We start from the raw sequence: 15,533 nt of genomic DNA on the forward strand, positions 1-15,533 counted from the left end.
TTGAGAGATGATGTAAGCATAAAATACACAGCAGAGTTCAAATATTTAGCATGAAAAAAGAATTCAAAATTGCCCAATAATTTTATGTTGATGTGTTAAAATAATAGTATTTTGGGTTAAATAAAATGTATTATTAAAATAATTTCTTTTTTATTTTTTAAGATGTAAGCACTTGAAAATTTTAATTGTAAAGTAATTTAATGACATGTATATTTAGCATTGTATTTCTATTGGATAGTACTGATTCAGAGGCTATTGTGTGACATAACTTAGGTAGGGTGTATCATTGCAGAAAATAATTGGGAAGATAGTAGACAAAAGATAGTGACCAGAGAAAACAGGGCACAAAAATTCTAGTTTACAAAAAAAGGAAACTTTGATTCTGCTAAACATAGTGAATACTATGAAATAAGAAGGAAAAATAACCTCAGTTTTGGTTCTAGACTTTAAGATGGTGTAATTGCATTTAACTCTGCATTAAAATTAACATATATATATACACACACACACACATATATATGTATATATATGTGTATATATATGTATATATATGTATGTATGTGTATATATATATATATATATATATATATATATATATATATAAAGTTTGTTTTGTATTTGTTTTTAATAAGAGACCATCTCATAAAGTCCGGTCAGAGTCTTTTATGTTACTGGTGGTAAGAAATAGAATTAGCACCCACCTTGTAGTCTTTATGTTATCTCAGGCTTTACATATGTATAGCTGTTAATTTTCAAATGGCATGACTTGAACTGTGACATAAATAAGGTCTTTTAATGGGAACCATATTATATTTGGCATCTTACTGTATTATAAATCCAGTTTTAATCTACCACATAAAACACGAAAGCCAATAACAGTTGTGTAAATGAATACATTTGGAAACAGTAAATATAATGTTTATAACTTCTAAAAAGCATGTAGTCAAAAAATGCTTTATTTTTATTTTAAATGTGTGTGGGGTTGTTGTTTGTCTTTTGGGGTGGGAGAGCACAAGCGGGGGAAGGGCAGAGAGAGACAGGGAGACACAGAATCTGAAGCAGGCTCCAGGTTCTGAGCTGTCAATGCAGAGCCCAATGTGGTACCCAAACCCAGGAACCTGTGAACCACGAGATCATGACCTGAGCGGAAGTCAGATGCTTAATCAACTAAACCACCTGGGTGCCCCAATCAACATATGCTTTAGGTGGTACTACCTGACCACTATCTTTCCTTCCCCTCCAAATAGTATGCAGTTCTTCTGCTGTTCCTAGGAGCCAGAATTTTACCTAAGTCAGAAATTGAAATGAAACCTTCCATATGACTTTTCATTTATGGCATATCCCTGCCAGCACTTTAGAGCAAGAGTCCCCTCTAGTAGATCTGGAATGGCCACCTGCAGAAGGGATCATGAAGACTCTAGAGCTCTGTGAAGAAGAACCCGTGGAGCAGCATGAAAGAGGGCCACTACTAGGAAGGTCTGCTTTAGCATTAGGAGTTTAGAGTAAAGGCTTCTCTGGTACTTGTTTGTCATCTTTGTTTTCAAACAGTAACTAGCCAAGGAGCTACAGAAGATCCTTTACAGGAAGCTTTGGAGAAAAGTGAGCTAATTAATATCACTACAGGTAAAGTTTTCCTTTTTTTTTTCTTTCTTTTTTTTTAATTATTAATTTTGAGAGACAGAGAGAGACAGAGCCTGAGTGGGGGAGGTGCAGAGAGAGAGGGAGACACAGAATCTGAAGCAGGCTCCAGGCTCTGAGCTGTCAGCACAGAGCCCCATGAGGGGCTCAAACTCACAGACCTTGAGATTATGACCTGAGCAGAAGTTGGACGCTTAACCAACTGAGCCACCCAGGTGCCGCTAAAGTTTCCTTTTTATTTGTATTTAAAAATTTTTTAACGTTTATTTATTATTAAGAAACAGAGAGAGACAGAGCGTAAGCATGGGAGGGGCAGAGAGAAGGGGAGACACAGAATCCGAAGCAGGCTCCAGGCTCCCAGCTGTCAGCACAGAGCCCCACATGGGGCACAAGCTCACAAACTGTGAGATCATGACCTGAGCAGAAGTTGGACGCTCAACCGACTGAGCCACCCAGGCACCCCAAGTTTTCCTTTTTATTTCAAGGTTTATTTTTACCATGACTGAGAGTAATCTTCACAACATCCTTACATTTTAGGTATTGGTATAACCACTTTTTCAATGCAGAGGACAAGATGAGAAACTACTTCAAGTCTATGATTTCTTTATGGAGAACTGAATGCATCTACCAGAGGTAACCAGGTGAGTAAATGTAAAGCTGTTTTTTAAATAAATAGGTCATTAGAATTTCCTAAAAATAATTTTCTCTTGTGAAAGCTATAATAGAAATGTCAAACTTATTTTTGTGATACATAGAGAATTGTTATAGAATTGTTTTAGATCAGCATTCTACAGTACAAATATAATATGACCTACTTATGTAATTTTAAATTTTCTGATAACCACATTACAAATGTAAAAAAATGTAACTGATAAAAATTAATATATTTTACTTAGCCCAATATCTCCAATACATTTCTTTTATCAAATGAAATTATGAAGACGTTATCTTACAGGAATAAAAAATACTTCAGCCATACTAGACCCTAAAATTACAATGTTTGAGAAAAATAAGATGATTTCTCACTGATATGTATCAAACATAGAAGTAAAGGTAAATCTGTTTCTTATCTCTCCTTGAATCATTCAAATTTTGTCTAGCCACGGACCTTCTGTTAACTTCGGAATGAATCTGATACTTAGAATAACTCAATATAATACATAGAACAAAATAAGAAATCAGCACAGCAGTTTTGTTCTGCTCAGTACATGTTTCAGAATGAGGCCTATGGAAGAAAGTGAAGAGATCATATTTTTTGTAATCTGCCTTGTGTTCTGATCCTTACTCCGTTATGTCATTTCAAACAAGTAGCAAACTATGAGCCTGCTTGCTTACCATTAAATTAGGATCATAACTCCTAGGGTGCTGTGAGGTCAAGTGACAAAGTATATGAGAAGCCCCTGGCTCAGAACCTCGGGTATCATGAGGACTCATTAAATGATAGACTTGGCAAAGAAAATCTTTCCAGATCCATCTTCCAAAATTAAACCAACAACTGGATCAATTCCGCATACCTTATTTAGCAAGTATTTCTATGAAATGATGAAAAATATTTTTCTTTTTCTTTTTTCCTTTTTTTCTATTTTTTAATTTATTTTTTTCCTTTTTCTGTTTTTTTTTTTTTTTTAATTTGAATTCAAGTTAGTTAACATGCAGTGTTGTCATGGTTTCAGGAGTAGAACCCAGTGATTCATCTCTTACATATGATACCCAGTGCTCATCACAAGTGCCCTCCTTAATATCCATCATCCATTTAACCCATCCCCCTCGCACCTCCCCTCCAGCAACCCTCAGTTTATTCTCTGTATTTAAGACTCTCTTATGGTTTGCTTCGCTCTGTGTTTTTATCTTGTTTTTCCTTCCCTTCCCCTGTGTTCATCTGTTGTGTTTCTCAAATTCCACAGATGAGTGAAATCATATATCTTTCTTTCTCTGACTGACTTATTTCACTTAGCATAATACCCCCAGCAATTGCACTACTAGGTATTTGTCCAAAGGATACAAAAATGCTGACTTGAGGGGCACATGTACCCCAATGTGTCTAGCTGTGCTATCAACAACAGCCAAATTATGGAAAGAACCCAAATGTCCACTGACTGATGAATGGATAAAGATGTGGTGCATATATATACATATGTGTGTATATATATATACATATATGTGTATATATATATATACACATATATGTATATATATGTGTGTATATATATATATATATACACACACACATACATATATGTATATATATATACATGCATACATACACAATGGAGTACTGGTGATGAAAAAGAAGGAAAACATTTTTAAAAGATCTTTGAAACGTGCTTCTCTAAATTTGCCTTGAAATGGCAACAGAACTCAATGCTTCAAATACATATATGTTGAGCACTCTCCACTGAAAGGATGTAGAATACTTAGGAAATGTAAAAGACATACATTTCTAATAGCGTGGTCATTTATTTTTTCACATGGATAAGTAAAACAAGCATTTCTAGAAAATAGGTTAAAACGCCACCACCACAACTCTGTAGGCAGTGTTCTGTGTTCCAAAATAGACACAGAAAATGTTTCCACTTCAAACCAGGTCCCAAAGGGGATGCCAGGTAATTGGCTAGACTGTTGTACTTTTCCACTTGTCATCCCCTCCCCTTCAAAGGGAGATAACTAGCTCATTGTCTCTCTAGGGAAACAAAGAAAAGCATACCCATCCCTTGATTTTTTTTTTTTTTGGTTAATCAGAAACTTGTGTTTTGGGGGGCACGTGGGTGGCTCAGTCAGTTAAGCATCCGACTCTTGATTTTGGCTCAGGTCATGATCTCAGGATTCCTGGCTTCAAGCCCTGAATCGGGCTCAGTGCTGGCAGTGCAGGCCCTGCTTGGGATTCTCTCTCTCCCCCTCTCTCTGCCCCTCTCCCGCTCTCTCTCCAAATAAACAAACTTTTAAATAAAGAAACTTGTTTTCTTATCTTCATAAATATAAACTAACTTTAAATATAAAAAGAAATGTTTTGGGCATGGGGAGTATTAGTTTCAAATGAGAATGGACAAGAAAAAGGTGTTTTCATATTCTATTTAACTGCCCTTAAAGGATGAATTGATATCAAGGAAAGCATTTTAGGCAAAGGATACAGCCTGAATAAATACCTAGAGATAGCCAACAGTGACATGTCTAGGGAGCGGAAGATAGGACAGTCCAGAGACTGGATTATTGGACAGAACTGAGAGAGCCTGGTGAAAGAGACAGAGAATTAGTAGGAAATGTGATTGGGAAGTAAAATTGGATAAAGTACCCTGAGATCTGTCCTGCCTATAGATTTTAGATGGAAAACTGCTATGTGATGGTTTTCAAAAATAGTAAGACAATGTTATTATTACTAATAATTACAGAGATAATCTCAAAATAAAAATAGACATGATCAGGGGGAAATTTTAATCTGATTCAAATATGAAATGATCACAGTAAAGTTACCCCCTCAAAAGTCCCTGATTAATGGATGCACTATTTTTTTTTTTTATTAAGTTAAGGGGGAGAACACTTGAATGACCTACAAAGGTGTTAGCCTGTGGAAGTCTGTTGAGAGTTGGTTTTACATATGCTGATGTTCTTAAATCTAATTGAAGCCACTTCCCAGTATAGACATGGGCTGAACTCTGTAAATGCTTTCCTCACAAGGATATTGATACAGAGAGTGAGATCCTAAATAACCTGCTCTATGCCAGGGAATGGGTTCGTTCCATAAAGTCTTCAGGAACACTATGCTGAGTCTTCTAAATTTAATAATTCCTAGAAAAAGCTAGAATTTCTATTATTTACTTGGAATATATTAAGATCAAAGAATTGTAAGGCCTCTGTCTCAGTTGGCTTGGGTTGCTGTAATAGAATACCATTTATTTCTCACAGTTGTGAAATCTTCAATTCTGAGATCAGGCTGCCAATGTGGTCAGGCTCTTGGTGAGGGCCTCTTGCTGGTTTACAGATGGCCATCCTCTTGCCATATTCTCACATGGCAGAGGACAAGACCTCACCTCTCTTCATCCCTTTATAAGAGTATTAATCTCATCATTAGGGCTCCACTCTCATGATCAAAAAACATAACTCTAATCACCAACCAAAGGCCCCACTTCTAAATACTATCACATTGGGCATCAAGGTTTCAACATATGAATTTTGAGGGGACACAAACATTCAGTCCATAGCAGCCTCCTAAAAACCATATAATTTGTTTAAATGATAAGAATTGTATTTCTAATAAATAACTTCAATGTACTATTTTTTCTTTTTTTTTTTTTTGAAGTTTATTGATTATTTTGAAAGAGAGAAAATGAGTGGGGGAGGAGCAGAGAGAGAGAGAGAGAGAGAGAGAGAGAGAATCCTAAGCAGGCTCCACACTGTCAGCACACAGCACCAAGAGGGGCTCCATCTCAAGAATGGAACCCTGAGATCATGACCTAAGCTGGGACCAAGGTGCTTAACCCACTGAGCCACCCAGGCGCCCCCGGTGTAGTCTTGTTTTCAATACATGGCTCATAATGGAAATATTTTATCAGGAGAAGCTGAGATTTTAATAGTTAACTGTATTTGTTTTCGGTTCTATGGACTGATGGTTAGTGATAGAGCCGGGAACAGGACCCCAGTCTCCGGAGTCACAAAAATCCTGGAAAATTTGTTAGAGATGATACTTATGTTTACAACGCGACCGACTTGTAGTTTGCAGCAAACGCACTTACCTCAAACCAGTACACATGTCAGGACATAAGGTCCTCAAGGAGCTTTGTTTCACATATGTGATCCTCTCTCCTTCTCTTTCTTAAATGATAATAATTAGATGTATCATTTTCTTCATTTAAATAGTCAAATTTTCTTTTTTAATATCACGTTTGATTCCATAGCACAACTTGTTTATTTCTACTATGTCCATAATCCTTACCAAGTGCCTTCCCATTCTGAATTTTAAAAATCGTAACAGTAAAAACAGTGCTTATGATATGGCCAAGCACTGTCTCCAAATGTTTGAGATACAATAACTCTTTTTATATTCACTCTCATCCTTTGAGGTAGGTATTATTCCTGGCCCCCCTTTACAGAAGATGATACTGAATCATAAATGGTTACATACCTTTCTTAGCATCACACAACCAGCAGGTGGTAGAGGTGGACCCAAACCTAGTGAGTCTGAATCTAGCCTGTATTTTACTACACTTTTGATGTTATAAACAAAATGGATATGCACATATACGTTATCACCGACATTGTGGGTAACCAGTTAGCCAAACTTGCCATCAGTAGGTAAAAGTTACCTAAATAACAACAGTACAGGTAGGCCAGAGTGGTATTATGGTAATTTGACAGAGAACACGTGCTTTCGAAGTGTAGTCTTTAATTTCAGCTCATAATTAAGGCAAAATATGAAAAAAAGCATTTTTCTCCTTCGAGAAAATTAATCCTAATTTTGAAATTAATAGCACAGTAATTTGTTGTGAAGGAATCTTCACAGATGTAATGCTATGTTAAGCGTGAAGGACACCATTCGGAAGCTTTGATTTGGAAGAGGCTCGTACAGCACAGATTTACCTCTGTCACCTCTCTTGCCCAAGAGCATGCAACTTTGAGAATCAGCTCACTTGAATCACAGAGAACTTTCTTGTTAAAATGCTTGCTTTTTACATTTAAAAACCTGTTTTCTAACTGAAGCCAATCCATCTGGGCCCACCACTGGGGCTAAACTGAAAAAATGTAATCATTCTTTTGCGTATGTTCTCTTCGCTAAAGATCACTAAGTGCTCTAACCATTCTCTGCATGACATCTTTTCCAAATGCCCTTTGACTCCACCCACTATACACTAGAGAAGCTCAAAATGCTCAATTTCTCTTGGTAAAAATAATGTTAGGGCGCTTTTTAGTTCTCTAGACTTCTGCATAGTAAAGTATGTAGTGAGGATTGATCTTTCTTGATAGGGGGTGCTTTCTTTCTGCTAATGTAAGTGAAGTTTCTTTTACCTGCCTTAGCAACTAAATCATGCTGTTAGACTCAAAATATCCTCACATCTTTAATGTATGGACCCTTATAAGCCTTGCTTCCCCTCTTCTGCATTTATTTTCTTAACCTTAATTTTAAACTTTGTATTCGTCTCCGTTGACTTAATTCGACTATTCCACCTTCTCCAGAATATCTGCCTCCCAATTTTTCTTGTATTCTCAATCTTCATTCCTCTTAAGAATACCTACTTTATCAAACTTTGTAAGTGCAATATCTATATTTGAGCTTTTGGAGAAAATACTGAATAAAGGACCATGTTTAATAGAAAATACTTGAGGGAATTTTTAAAAAATGATTTAAAGGATTCTAGTGTTCACTGATGGAACTAAAAAGTTGCCTGAGATACTTAGAGAAGCCCTTCATTCTATTCCATCAGCCTCCACTCTGACTCAGCAGTTAGAGACCCACAGAAGCTTATGTAGCTTAAATGAGACATTCATTGCTTATAGACCTATTTTATTTCATGAAAAATAAAATTACACTGATAAAGATTCTTTTATTCATTTTCCCAAGATTCATATTACTTTTTAAACTTGGAGACAGTATTCAAAGTTGTATTAACATTAGAAATGCAGTTGTATTAACATGCAGAATTAAAGGATATTCTTAAAACAGAATAATCCATTATTGAGATTTTGCTTAATTCAAGTGTTGAACAATTCTTAATGTAGCAAAAGAATGACTGTAAGTCCCTCTACCCAAAAGTAGCACATGTGAATCAAATACAGTGCCAAAGAAATAATTTAATTAATGTTAATCAGAAATGAACTTTATTTGAAATATTTGAATTCCCTAAAATAACTGCATTAAAGAGATTCCCCCCCAAAACAAGTTCCTTTTAAAATTAAAATCTTCCTTAAGAACACAGCTCATCCTACATACATATATATATTACATATATATAATATATATTATGTATGTTATATATATTTTATATATATATATAATATATATTGCACAAGTGGTCGAAATCTCACAAAAAGTCTAATGTAAATGAATTGTTTACAGCCATTATTTTCTTTTTGGTAACTTGAAAAAGAAACGCTCCCTTAGTATTTGAAAGAATAGCAGTAAATTTTCATTGCTTGTTATACTTGAACTTTATTGATAAATTGTGCATTCATGAGGTTTTGTTATCTCAGAGCGCAAACTGTGAAGGTAGCAAAGTGTTTAATTGCTCTGACTTCATAACAAAGGAACATGTGATGTGGGAGCTGGAAAAATGACGTAATCCGCTGATGTCCTGGGGATTCCTTTTTAGCACAAGCCTTTGAATGTGTTGGGCTATCCCCTGCTCTAGGGGTAGTGCGCCAGCTCTGTTTAACAAAAAGGATATCAAAATTACAGTAAAGGTTAAGAAACGCTTACTGTAAAACAGGATCTTAAAAGGGACTAGACTATTGCCTGCTGTTTAACGTATTCACCAGGAACCTCTTGCAGTCAGGCTGAAAGCTGGCTTTCCCCAACCAGGAGAGGGGCTCATTCGCTGTGGAAGGCAGGTAGAAAGAAGAGTGATGTGTGCGTTACTTTACATACATGCATACACGCTGTCCAAAAGGGTTAGTTACACGTCTTCTGCTTTATCCCCTAAATCTGCAGCAATTTGCGATATGGATTACTTCTGATCGCCAACTTGTGAAACAAAAAGGGCACTGTCCTTAGCAGGGGACGGTTGGATGATCTATTTGCCAATATCAATATTTGGATGGAAAGCTTAAAATATGTTGTTTTTCCAAGAGTTAGACTTTAAAGGAGGGAAAGCACCACTGGTGAAATATTAGCAGCAAATCGGTTAACCACTAACTTCTTTCTGTAGTCGTAGAGGCGCTTTTAAGTTTGCAGGAGAAGCGAAACTTCATTCTCTCTGCTCAGAATAGAGACTCCCCCACACATGCGCTCCTCACCGCAGCGTCGTCCCGGCGGTAGGTGACTTCGCACGCAGCCTGGAGGTCAAAGCAGGCGCCGTTTGGAGACTCTGACTTCACCCCGCGGGGCAGGCCAGGGCAGTCCCCTGCGGCTCCCCCGGGCCAGCAGCCCGGACGGTCGTCCTACGCCGAGGTGCGCACCAGGTGGCGGCCCACCGGTGTAGGGGGTCGCCCCGACTTGCCCCCGGGGAGTTTGCTCCGCTCACAGCCTGTGCACAACTTCCCGACAGGAAAGCTTTGGCGTGAGGCCGAACTGCGACAGACACCGGGCTAGGTAGGGCACGGGATCCCGGGTGCGGTCTGAGGGGCAGGGACGCCGCGAGCGGCCACTGGTCGCGCCTGCATCCCAAGGAGGGGCGGCCCGCGGGCTCAGCTTTCCTTCTGCGAGCCGCAGAGTGCATTTGGTTCCCCAAATCTGCGTGCGACACTTCGCGAATTAAAACACACTTATCAAAATTCACATCAGGAATCCACGTTTGCCAGGGGCGGACAGGACAGGTTGGGAGGAGAAGAGAGTGAATCATCTTTACCTTTCCCTATAGTTCTTTAATGGTTTTTCGAATAAAAGAGTTGGCGCTCTCTCCCCTCTCTCTGAATAATCCTGGGTGTAACGAACACGTTTGTGTTTTTCTTCCTTCTGTCGAATCTGTAAAGCACCGCAGCAGGGAGGTTAGTCCAGACTGCGCGTGGTTTTCAGCAGCTCCCGACGAGGTGCGTTCTAAGCGCACCGCTTGGTCCTGCGAGCCCTGCGCTTTTCCGGTCCCGCGAGGTAAAGGGTACTCGTGGGCGGGGGACAGGTACAGTACGTGGGGGTCTATCCCACAGAGAGACAGCTGCTTTCTGTTTGGACCTGCGTCGATTTCGTCTGTTAATCGTAACCCCTGGTGGGGGTTGCTTAATGACCGTGGACTTTTACACTTACGTTGTATACAATTCCAGGGCAAAGGGGAAACGTCCGTCGTGTTATTTTGCCTCTGTCTATATTGAGACGTGCTTTAAGTCGTTACCTGAAACGTGAAAACGTAATGCGTGGATGTGTATGCACAACATCTCAAAGAGAAGAAGCCCTTGTCTTTAAGACTTATCCACATAATCAGCAGGAAAAATGGACCTAAAATACATTGGATGGAACTTTAAACAACTCCTACCTCAGATGAAATGGTGGGCGGCGTGTTATAGGCGAATGATTAATTGCCAGTAAAATCTGAACAGAAATTCAATACAGCTTAGTGTAATTATAAACGATTTAAAAGCACGTATGTCCTAGAAGAGATCTTATTGGAAGGCTCTTTTATTTTATTGTATTCACAACTTCCTGGAGCGATGGTAACAGCTATAGTGAGAAATAAAGGTGACTCCATTATCGTGGCTGAATTATGACGTTTTTATGTTTGTAATAAAATACATTTCTCTAGCAAATGTAAACAATGTCATAGTAAATGTAAACCATGACATGTTGGATAAGTCAAAATATTTCCACGTGGGGAAAATAGTCTTAGATTTTTTAGATTTAATTTGGACCCTTTAAGAAAACAGAAGTCAAATCCATTTCTCTATTTAAGAAAAGGGCAACTATGTGAAAAAACTATTACTGAAACAAGTTGAAACTCAAAAACAAGCACAGGTCTTTGAAAAATCACGTGAGTTTCTAAAATACCAAAATACTTAATATTACTATTGAAATCACAGGTAAATTTAATCTATTGTAGTTGAGAGCTTTGTAACAGGACACTTGACAGACTGACAGGATTGATTAAAATCCAAGTAATTTCCTTTCCAATTGAAAGACAGAAGCTTCAAAAACGTGACGAAGTTACAAATTAGTCTGTAGGTATGTTTTCTGGAGTAGATAATGATAGATTGGGACATGCATTTAAAAGAAAAGCTTAAATAGTTCTTCGTGCATGTATGTATTTTTATTTTGATGGAAACCTCTTGAGCTGCTTCGTTGCAAAATATATTTCTGTATCTGTTATGTCTTCAGAGCTGTGGGGAGGCTGAACATGAAGCCAGGAAGGGAAAACAGCAGCGGAGCACACACACACACACACACACACACACACACACACACACGAAGCCACCTGGCTTCTTGCCACCATACATGACATTCAATTATTTTAGTACTTTTTCATGAAGTATTCCCTCCACCCATCTTTCCCTCCCCTCCCCAGACCCTTGCTTGTCTACATTTGGCATGGTTCATCTGATTCAGCATGCATTGTTCCTAGCTGTACTTAGCAGTATGCCTCAAACTCTCGCCACAAAAAGAAAGTGCTAAGACTAAAGTTCTTGCAACGCTATCTTGACAGCCCCACTGTTGCTATAGAAGTGTGACGTTTCTTTCAATACGTTGAGAAAGAAAGGAACTAGAGTGATCTACACATTGTTTCAACTGCAGCTTTGATGTATGTACTCAAAATATTTTTTCATTTCCCACAATATATTCTCTTGGGGGAGGGGAGCATTAAAAGCAGCTTTTGGACCGTGAGAATTTTTTTTTTTAATATAAAATAAGTCAAGCTGACAGAGAGCCAATCTCTTATCTGAACTTGACTTATCTGAATTTACATGTGTGTGTCCCTGTCTGAGGGAATCAAATAGTCATTTCAGCGGACCTCTCAACGAGTTTTAACTTATTCAATTACTTCAATTCTAGGCTCCAAAGGGAGCTAAATAAAGAAAAAAAAAACCCACCCCAAATTGCTGTGTTTGGGGAGTGGGCATCTAACAACAACAGCAACAACCACAAACTGATTGCAGGAATGTTAGATGTAACTTCAAATCAGAGCGTCAGAGTCATTTCGCAAAATAACCTTTCCCCTGTTAGCATCTGATGGTGCCAGGGGAATGAGGAGAAAACGGTGTTTTGGAAGAGGGTGGCACTTGAATCTACAGTAGGTCTGAAGCCCATCCTTTGGCTTTCTGGACTGGACACATTACATATTGACGCCTTCCGCAGACACTGCGCTTCGTTCCCATCAAGGACATGTGACCGAACAAATGTCAATGTCTACCCAGCACTCAGAGGGCTGAAGGAGCTGGCATCCTAAGATGTTCTAAGTTTTGTGAGGCTTTAAAAGAAATTGCTGGCTCCCCATCTCCGTCCCTTTCCTACCCACACTTTCCACCATGCCCATTGAGAAAGTTCAGATTTGAAGGAAGCAAAGGAGAAAAGGAGCTACAGAAGCTTTATTCCTTATTTCTAGTAGATTTCTTGACTGACATGAAAGATGGGGAGCAGAATCCTGAGTTTAGAACCAGGCGTAGAGTGCAGAGAGAAACAATACCCTCAAAGACAAAATAGAAAGGTGGGGCAAAGAAGGGAACAGTAGCCTGGGGGCGTTGGACTGAGCCTGCTGAGATAAAATCCCTATTAGGACCTGGCTTAATAAACTGGGTCTTACTTGCCAGCTGATGGTTCCTCAGAACACTGACCCCTGGAGTCCTGGCCAAGCTGACTGGTTGGAATTCAGAGTTGGGATAAGGAATGAGGATTAGGAGGGGTTTTAAAAGCCTGCTGAGGAGAGAAGAGTTATGCCCGGTTTGGGGAGAAAGTATGTATGGAAGTGCTAAGGTCAGTTGCCAAGAAAGTTATCCTCAAAGCATCAAGCAGAAAAAGCCTAGGTAGATCTCACAGAAGGAGAGAGACCCTCCAATCTAATTTCAGCTCTCTTCATTTAATGAGTATTATTTTAATTAGCATTATTCTAAATGTATTATTAACGCTCCAATGGCTAGAGCTGTGTCATTACCATAAACTCCTTCTCAAACTCTCAAAATCTATTTAATGCAGCTTTTGGCAACCAGAGACCCAATTTCTTGCCAAAAGCTGCAGATTAAGCATTCGTTATGGGAGCCTGCCATTAGCTGTTCCTTCTGTTATGGGCACAAGTGGTTACATGTCTCAAAACACACAGCATTCCGTGTAACAGATTTGCATTTGCAGGAGGCTCCAGGGATATTAAGTGTGGTTGGTAACACCTTGCACCCATCGGTCCAACCACTACCATCAGAAATGCGTTTGAGGTATGGGATAGGAACGGTTTACTCAACAGCTATCCTCCTTGGCTCCCCTGTAGTTTCCTCTATGAGCTGGATCTTTATTGGTATACGAGTACTCTAGAGCTTGCATCATATGTCTTTCATTTAAACTACATCGAATGTTTTTCAGGAAATTTAGGGCTCTTAAGACGCATATTTATAAACAAGCTGACAGAGCTCTAGGACATAACTAAGTTTATAGCTAGGAGTTGTTTGTATATTTCCTCAAGTCAGCAAGGCGTTATTCTTGCTGCTGTTAAAAATTTAAAAACTTATTAAATGACCGTTTCTTTTATCCTCTCCATGTTTATTATAGAAAGTCAGACTTTCAGAATATCTCTGCAGGTAAGGTACAGAGGGGATTAGGAGAGAATCAAAAATCATCAACCCACACAGAAATGAGTGGATAACTCGACACCCAACTTTCCGACTGGGGCAGGTAGAAAGTGCCCAGGAAACACATTGTTGCTAGTCAGTCTTAAACGCGGTCCAGACGCCTAGGGCACCCGCCTGCGTTTCCTTTTTTTTTTTTTTTTTTTTTTTTTTTTTTTTTTTCCCTTCTGCCGTCGATGCCAGGATTATTCCCGCGCCTCCTTGCAGTCTGGCTATCTCCTGGAGCGCAATCCCGGAAATTTTTTCTTTGACCGTTCCCACTTGAGATTTAACATTTCGCTGTAGGTGCCGGTTGCAAGTCTCAGGAGATAGCAGTAACAATACAGAAAGAGCCATATAATTCCAGGAGTAGTGTCAACTCTCCAGAACCCGACAACTCGCTCAAGGCCATGCTGAGCGCGGCGCCACGTGAACTGAGCTGGTGCCCCCACCCCTCCTCGGAAGAAGCGTCCTGGAAAAACAGAGGCTGCTGCTCCGGGCCACCCGCTCCCGCTCCGTTCGTCCCGATCTGGGTGTTCAGGGCCGGCACGCTTCTAGGGCAGTGCTAAGGGACAGCTCAGAGGTGCGCAGCGTTCCATGGTCGTTCCTCCGAGGCTGCGGCCTGCCCTGGCCTCGAAGAGGGTCTACCAGGGAGTCTTGGGCCAGCCAATGCCCCAAAGAGGCTGGAAATTCTCGAACCCATCCGACGCCTGCCAGAGTTGGACCTGGCCTCAACCACTCGCAGAATCGGGGCTGCCCAGTTTGCCCAAGGCCGCGGCGTCGGTGCCAGGCTGGCCTGGGGAAACGCTACGGGCGCTGCGGAGGCCTGTGCGATAAAGGCTGTCAGGACCCTCGAAAAGAGTCCTCCTTGGGAAGGTGCAGTCCACAGACCCCAACTTGTGGGACCTTTTCACCAAATTTGCCAGTTCAAGAGCCTGTTGCAAATGGCTGCCTCTTCGTGCCCAAGGCGCTGAACACATTTCCCTCAGACGCCGCGGGCTTCTCGGAAGCCAGGGTCAATCGCAAAGCCACACGTAGGAGGTTTCAATCCAGCAGTGCCTTCCTGCCCTCAGGGAGCTGCCAGCTCCCCACCCACCCTAGCATCACCCCGGGGCCGAGCGAGGCCCCGGCCCGGCCGGCGCCCGGAACGCCGCGGCGCTTGTGCGCCCAGGTCTTGCGCGCCCCTCGCTCCCCACACGCGCTGTTCACAGGGACTCCGCCGCCACTCTTTAAAACATAATTGTTTTAAAAACCAGGCGGAAGGCCTTCCTCTTTCATAAGCCCCTTTGTGTAAAGAGCCTCCCCCCCCTCCCGCCCCCGGCCTACACTAAAGGGCCCTTTGGAGGAGGCACTTTTCCTAGTAGGTTTTCTTAATCTGGATCTAATGATAAAACCGTGGACCAAGGGGAGCGGTGGGGAGTTGAGTGAGGAAAGGGATTGGTATTGGCATAATGCTTTCAATGCCTCTTGCTCAGCTCCCCTCTCCCACCCGTCGCCAGCACGTCCACACGCCGCGGCAT

At 40.6% G+C, this 15,533-nt stretch overlaps 1 protein-coding gene across 2 annotated transcripts in view; it reads left to right on the plus strand.

The window, feature by feature from the left end:
* LRRIQ1 (leucine rich repeats and IQ motif containing 1) overlaps positions 1-15,533 on the plus strand; it is a 232,830-nt gene that overhangs the window by 213,302 nt on the left and 3,995 nt on the right. Inside the window, exons 28-29 of one of the 2 annotated variants that reach the window (XR_006600914.1) lie at positions 1,549-1,623; positions 2,176-2,279. The gene's annotated coding sequence lies outside the window, so the exon portion shown is untranslated. The remainder of the gene's footprint in view (positions 1-1,548; positions 1,624-2,175; positions 2,280-15,533) is intronic. The other variant, XR_006600915.1, reaches the window with a different exon arrangement.

The sequence above is a fragment of the Felis catus genome, chromosome B4 (genome assembly GCF_018350175.1).
Source record: "Felis catus isolate Fca126 chromosome B4, F.catus_Fca126_mat1.0, whole genome shotgun sequence".
NCBI lineage: Eukaryota > Metazoa > Chordata > Mammalia > Carnivora > Felidae > Felis > Felis catus.